We start from the raw sequence: 7,800 nt of genomic DNA on the forward strand, positions 1-7,800 counted from the left end.
CAATTAGCCATGAGATCCCATTGCTTGACACTAAGCTTGTTGTAGAAATAAAAAAATAAACTGAGGTGCACACAACCAGGTTTTTGTTAGGAGTTTTATTTACCCTTGGAAAGGGGTCAAACAATAGTGCAGACAGCATGACAGTAGTCTGCATGTTTTTTGGGGTTTTTTTGACAAAGAGGGGTTATAAGCTTAGAATATATATAGAGATTAGTTGTCTATCTGCCATTGTCACAGAATGCATTCAGAACATTGTGTGCAATAGATAACTCTTTCCTTCCTTTCATTCAGTAAAGTCAGCTTGACACAGAGAAGTAGCAGAGTCCTAATTTTTCCATTGTAGAAGCTACATTTACTAATTTCAGCAACTGCTGCAAAAAGTTCCAGAGACACACCAAAATAAAAATGCATTTCCTTAATGTTGCACATAGATGAAGAAACACGCACACATTGGTAAGGTGCCACACTGAAATCATTACTGCCTTGTCTCACCACTGGAGCATGGGCGCCATGGATAATACAGCATGACACTGAATGCAAATCATTTTTTCATGCTGTAAAGGACAAAAGAATCATTTAAACTATTTTCTCTTGTGAATTAGGTTTTCATTAATAATGCAACACTTAGAAGTTTTGTTAAAATAAACACAGAGAGAGAAGTGAGAGGAAAACATGATCTGTCATAGGAAAGGCCAAGAAGTGACCAATAATACAAACAGGCACAAGTGGGACTGCACAATTTATCCCCCCAATAGTGCTATCACCCAATATTTGTATTCCTGATGTTTTGTTGTTTTTTTTAAATAAAAATGCATTCAACGATAGTTGCGCATTATGTTTATCTGGCTTCAGTGTTGTATCACTGTTGGGTCACTGGCAGAATGTACCGTATCATATCGCTGAATAGGACCACAAGGTTGTACCTCCTTCCTTTCTGTTCTCTTGAGCTAGAGTGAAAAGTATTCAGACTGTGAGAGACTATCATCATATATGACTAGCAAATGTGCACTGGAGACCCGGCATCATATGATCAGTGCAAAATACTGTTAAAAAATGCACCAGTCTAGTTAAACCCAGTTTCATTATTGATGTATCACTTAAATTTCTGCTGAAATACTAACAACTATTTTATTAATTCATGAGGATTTTTTTTTTGGTTTCCCTGGTAAAATAATACAAACATAGCATTGCCATATGGTATGGGTTAATTTAAATAATTAATTTTTAATCTTAAAAAGTAGTATTGGCTCATCTCTTAATAATATTATAAGACTGTGAGCATAGAAGGTCCATCAACCTGCTGTTCAGAACAGCTAGTGAGAAAAAAAGGAAGCTTAAAAAGAGGTTGACCTTAAAAAGTGTGAAGCTAGAATGTCTTTTTTTCAGAGAGCGGGTGAACTGAGGTGTCTATGAAAAGGCTCAGTATAAAATAAATATTTTATATCCTCTCATAGCACGATCTGCATGTAGATCTTTCTTCAGTATGTTTGTCATAAACCTTTTGAAGGAAATATCTCATCTGATAACAAAAAGTTGTGAAATTCAGTTAGAAGCAATAAAAATGAATATCACAGACTGTAACAGGAACTGCCTGGTGAAGAGAGTGGAAAGGTCAGCAGAAAAATTGGATTTTCTCTCCAAAAAGAGACCTCGGTCTCCTGTGGTCTCAACTTTATATCCTGAACCAGAGAAAATCCCAGAAAATGCTGACTTTTACTTTAAAGAGCCAAAGAAAGTAAAATCTGAGGAGCCGTGTACCAATCGAGCAGCACGCCTCCTTTCTTTAAGATTGACATATATCCTGGATACACCTTCTGTATTGTGCTCCTCCACTTCCCTATATACCTGACTACTGTAGGAAGATCCTTGACAACCTTTATAAATGACAAATAAAGGGACCAGCATGGTTTTATTTACTTCCATGGTGTGTTTAGTTGTGTACTGTCACCTGGGAGAAGTGTCAGAAGCAATCATGTTTACTCTTACTCATGTTTGTGCTGTTGTTGGTCCTTTGGAATAGCGTTTCCTGCAGAGAGGGGAGAAGTCAACATCTTTGTAATAAATTGAAAGTGAGTGTTAAAAACAATGAAAGCTTTCCACTGAAGCCACTGTATGTGCTGCTAAAACTGCTTTATTGATCTTTGAGTATTCTTTTCACTATTTTCTCTCTTCATAGTTCATAGTTGCTACCTTTCCTCTACACGACCATTATTCAACCAATTAGGATGAAGGATTTTGTAGCCTCAAAAGCAGAGATGATTATTAACTGAAGGTGTCAAACGAGCTTTGATTTGTGAACTGTGACACAGTCTTGATAGAGAATGGCTGACCCCTCAACAGCACCAGTCAACTAAACCTGTATTTACAAATGTTGGCCTTAAACTTGTTGGCACATGGACTATGTACTGCTAGAAAACAAGTAAACAGGGATTTTGTCTATGTCACTGTAAAAGTAATTCACACCAAGATAGCTGAATCACTCGACTTTAAGATTACATTTACCCTGTTGATAGGTTCACTGTTCTGATCAGTGAACACTGATTCGTTCTGGGACAAGACTGAAAAAGCAGAGATCTTTTTCTTCTCATAAATACATGGCGACATTTCTTTATGTTTTGCTTTGAAGCAGCCAAACTTTTAAAACTTTAACGTTTTTAATGTGATCTTCAGGCTTTCTGCAGGCTTTTTCTGTGGTTGTTTTCTTACTCATTTTCAGTGCAGTCCTTGCCTCTGACCATTTTCAGAGTAACCTGTCTTTATTTCTTAAGGCATTTAACACTTACTTAATCAAACAGAAACATACTGGCCTTGAATCAAAATAAAATAACCTAACTTGATATCTGTTCTGTGAAAGAGCCATCTTCAATCAATGATCAAAGAATCAAGAATGAAAATGAATTATTATTGTTTTTATATACAGGTGGTTCAAATCTAACTAATCTAAAATGTCCTTGGGTCCCTAAAGGGTGAAGTTGAGACTGAAAAAGGTGTTTTTGTGCTGCTGGGCGCCTGATAGTATTCACAACCATTAACTAAAAATGCATTTTCTGGAGCAATCATGGAGGCATTGATGGCTGCTGGGAACCCAAAGCTGAGCTACTTTACTGAGGGGACGGCTGCAAGTTTATCTCTGTCACTTAAAAAGTTTGAACCTGGACGTTTTATTAGTGAAAGCTATTATTCAAGTCATTCAAGCTCTCTGGTGCCCGCTGAACTACCTCCAGATAAACACCAGTAAAACCACAGAGCTGGTGGTAGACTTCCGCAGGCACAAATACCATCCAAGGTATGGACATTGAGGCTGTGGACAGCTACAGGTACCTTGGTGTTTATCTGAACAATAAACTGGACTGGACTCACAATTCAGACGCCCTCTACAGGAAAGTGCAGAGCAGGCTGTACCTGCTGACTCATCCAGGAGGTCACAAAAATCCAGAACAATATCTGAACAACTGCAGGCCTCACTCGCCCCAATTGAGGTCAGTAATGATTCAACATGGTTCAACAAACAGCTTAAAAATGCTGAACTGAGACATTTTGCACTGAAAAATTCCATCACAGAGATGAGAATGAGTAATTGCAGTTCTTGCTGTCATGAGAAAGACTCATGAAAGCCACCATTCCTATTACAGGAATGGTGGCAAGGCCATTGGACAGTTACTTTTTCATATAGCAAATGTTTAGATAGCTTCGATAGATGGATAAGTCATATAGAAAATGATTACTTCTTTTGGACTGTACCTGACCAAGACCCATGCTTGCTAGGTATGGCCCCACTAGGGGCCCTGATTACCCACTTTAAGACAAAGTATCTAAAAAGAAGAAAAAAAAAGGAAAAAAAAAAGTCATTCAAGCTCTAATAATTGTAAACAATCAGCAAAACTGACTTTTTTAAAAAATTGTCAAGTGTCCACACAGATTGCATGTTTTAATTAGCTGTCAATATTGTGACTGTATATTTCACTGATAACCGTCAAAGCATAACTATGACACACTTTGGCTTGCATGGCTCAGTTAGTACAGTGAGCAACCAAAGAGTTTGTTGTTTGTTCTTCTGCTACACAAAGAAGACAAAGAAGATCATTTAAATTGATTATTTATTTTACTGCTTCTCCCCCCAGCAGAAATAATTCCTTGTGGCACTTTGACTCTCATAGTGGAGACTCAGTTGTGCTTTGAGGCAACTGTTGTGCGCTGCTGTGGTCCTATATAAATTTAACACAAGTGAAGTTGGAGCAAGAAGAGTTTGTCCTATTGATGTATTAACACCTGTTAAGCAATAAAGTTCTATTTGAGAAAGATGTCTGCCACCAAGAGAAAAACAGCTGACTAGTCAGCCAATGTGTTTTGTTGAAATCATGTCTCACCACTCAGCAGTCTTAGAAATGCCTCTAGCAGTTATTTAGAAAGTTACATAGCAGTCCCTATTAAAAAGATGATGATGTCTTTGTCACAAAAACGTTAAAAAAAATATTTTTGCATATTAATTATTTTTCTGCTTGCAAATTGTTACATGACAAACTGATATCCATTTTCAGTTGAATGATGACTGAAAAGTAAACAATGGACAAGAGAAACACCCTTCAGCCGTGTGATGAGTGCTGACATTGAGCATTTTGTCCACCAGAGGTCACTCTGCAACTTTCCTGCTAGCAACACTTTTGGAAGCACAAACAACACTCAACTGATCTGAGCAGAATCTGGCAGAGTATAAACAAGTAAATAAATAGCTACACATAACAAATGTATGAGAAATATGATTATGTTTTGTGGATCAAAAAGTAAAAAAAATAGTGACTAATAGATTGTAATATAAGATTTTTAAATCACCAAATATCACTATCACTATTAGAAATCATTTAGTGGTGAGGCACTAACATTAAGTGTTTAATTAATTAAACACTTAATCTAGACTTCCAACACAACATCTGTAGTTCATCTCACCTGAGCAGGTGACAAGTGTCATACAAATTTACATTTTCAATACAGTAAGCTAAGAACAATGATATGTTACCATCCTCTCTGCTAATGACTACATTATGCCTACCACCATGCAGTTGAAACTGCCATGTCACCATGTTTCTCCTAAATATTTCTATTAAGGATTCCTTGAGTGCCATTTCTTTGGGATGGTACGAAAAAAATCTGTTATGTTTGTTTTTGCACTTGCACAAGCTCAGCAAGATAACTTCAGAATGAAATGTGTAGGAGAACACCGACAAAGATTTCTCACATGTCAACCATCCAGCCAATCGCCTAAAAGATATATCATTAATCAGATCAGGTTTTAATCTAGTGTCATGGCTTCCAAAAAGCTGCACATACACAACAACCATAATCATACAGATGGCTGCCACCAAGAGAAATCTTTCCAGAACCATGTCTCATCACCCAGCAGTTGTCTTAGAAATGCCTCTGGCAGTTAGTTTGAAAGTCATGCAGTAGCCCTTGTGTAAATGGCAAGAGAGAGCTGTAACTTTAAATTTTTTTTTCATTTTTCAAATCTATAAAATTGTTGAGGTGTAATCAATCTGGCATCAGATCAGCACAAAGCTGTACTCAATCCTTTTAGATAGTGAACCTTTCAGACTGGCAAAATATATCAGGTGATTCAGAGTAGTGACATTCTGCCCAACAATAAGAACTCGAATCAGTGCTTTCTGTCATTGACACATCAGCACCACCTCTCTCCTAACTATTTTCTGCCTCTCCCAGCCCATAGTATCACATGTGTGTGTCTGTGTTTTATAGCTAGTCATGTCTCTCCTGTCCACCAACACAATTACTTTGTCTCCTTGCTCTGCACACCCATTCTCAGTAACCTCCTCTGCTGAGAAGACCTTGCCCTTACAGCTGCCCTTCATTAGTGCGTCCATTTCACATTGTGTATATACTCAACATTATTTCTTTGTTACTGTTACTTTACAAATTCTGTAAGTTGTATTTGAATTCTAGATGTCCTTGTATACCTCATCTTTTCATCTGTCTGTATGACCAAACTGCTATTTTTCCCAATTTAAATGAGTTGAAATTATTCCTGGGTGTCAAATTTCCAACCTACTAACCAGATATTGCTGGCTTTCTAACCTAACCCACCACCACACTAATTGCTGGCTACTCCAGATTTTAAACTGCCCCCATTTAAATGCAGCTGTTCACTGGAAGGGGGAAAGAGTGACTTAAATCACACAAGTAATTACATGGCTAATGAGGCTGGGACCATTTGTAGTGGAATAATTTTAACCTCACACATTATTCATGCAGCGAAGAAGCTGGACAAGTGACAGGCATAAAAAAGATATGAGTGAAAAAGTCTATTACTCAATTTCTTATTAATTATTAAATATTTCATCGCAATCCTCAAAACTCTGTTATTTCAGAGTACTGAAGACAGTCATACAGGTTACTAAACGGGGGCAATCTGTTTTAGTAATTAAAGAATACGATTACATTTATTCCAATAAAGCAGTCCTGCATAAGTGAAATAAAACACAGCAAGTCATGATATGATAAAAAAGAAAAGAAAAAACACATGTTGCAATTGAATCTAATCTTCAATTCAATGGTCTATTGCACCTCTGCTCAATTTAAGAGAGAACAGTGAGTGATTTTCTCTGAGTGGTGCTCAAGCTATTAACATCCCCAAATAGGAATGAAGGTAGAGTGAAGGGCCTTGGAAAGTAAAACCCTTCAGGAGGCAAAGAAAAACACACCTGTTGCTATGACAACCACTGAAAAGAATTCAGGGGGGCAGCTGGCTGGCTTCAAAGCTGCATTACTTTGACTCTTGTGCCATCTTACGGTTATTATTCACATTAAACATAACTGATGTACAACAGTCCAAACTCAAAGACTGGCTTGCTCCCTTTTAAAAGGATTTTAAACAATTCAGCTTCTTTTACAAAATGTCAAAGTCTAATAATGGTTGACTTTGACATTTAATAAAACATTAAGGTAAAGTCCTTACAGAACCAATGGTGCAAGAATACCCTAAGGGGAAGCCATCTACTGACAGTGGATAAAATGAAGGGCTAAACAAAGGCCCAAAATAAGTTAGACAAAGACTACTTTGAACCGTGACTCATGCAAAGCTACTCTGACAAGAATAAAATTATCGAGTTGGAAGTTATCGGTCAGCACGGTGGAGAGAAAGTTAGGACTGGCTGTAAGGTCAAGAATTCAACTCCACCATCTGGCCGGGGCCTTTCTGTGTTTGCATGTTCTCCCCAGCTTCCTCCCACAGTCCATAGACATGCAATTCCTGGCATTAAGTTAATTGGTGACTCTAAATTGCCCATAGGTATGAATAAGAGGACGAAAGGCTGTCTGTCTCTATGTGAGAGCTCTGCGATAGACTGGCGCCATATGACAGCTGGTGATAGGCTCCTGCGACCCCGATTAAGGTAAGCAGAGAGAATGATTGGACGCATAGAAATTATCGAGTTGAAATTTGCATAGTAGGTCTCCTGTGAATGTCTGGACATTTTTGTTTTGCAACAGTTTTGCTTTCTGTTTGCTTTTATTAAGAACTATTGAATGAATAGATCACATAAAAAGAGTATGAGTGAGAGTCTGAGAACTGGGCTTGGCAGCTGCAGAAAGAGCCATTGGAAATAGTACTCTGGTGCCATCTAGTGAATTTTGTCTTAATGTGCATTCCTCAATTTCTGCATATTCTGTCAAGACAAAAAGAGGAAAAAAACAACAAATGCTAGAAAATATTTTGTTACTAGTATGGGCATTATTATATTTGTAACTTACCATTAAAGTGTGCTGGCCAGGTTGTAAGCGCAGCCAAAA

The sequence above is a fragment of the Pundamilia nyererei genome, unplaced genomic scaffold (assembly GCF_000239375.1).
Source record: "Pundamilia nyererei isolate P.nyererei 1_Seehausen unplaced genomic scaffold, PunNye1.0 scaffold00065, whole genome shotgun sequence".
NCBI classification, from domain to species: Eukaryota; Metazoa; Chordata; class Actinopteri; order Cichliformes; family Cichlidae; genus Pundamilia; species Pundamilia nyererei.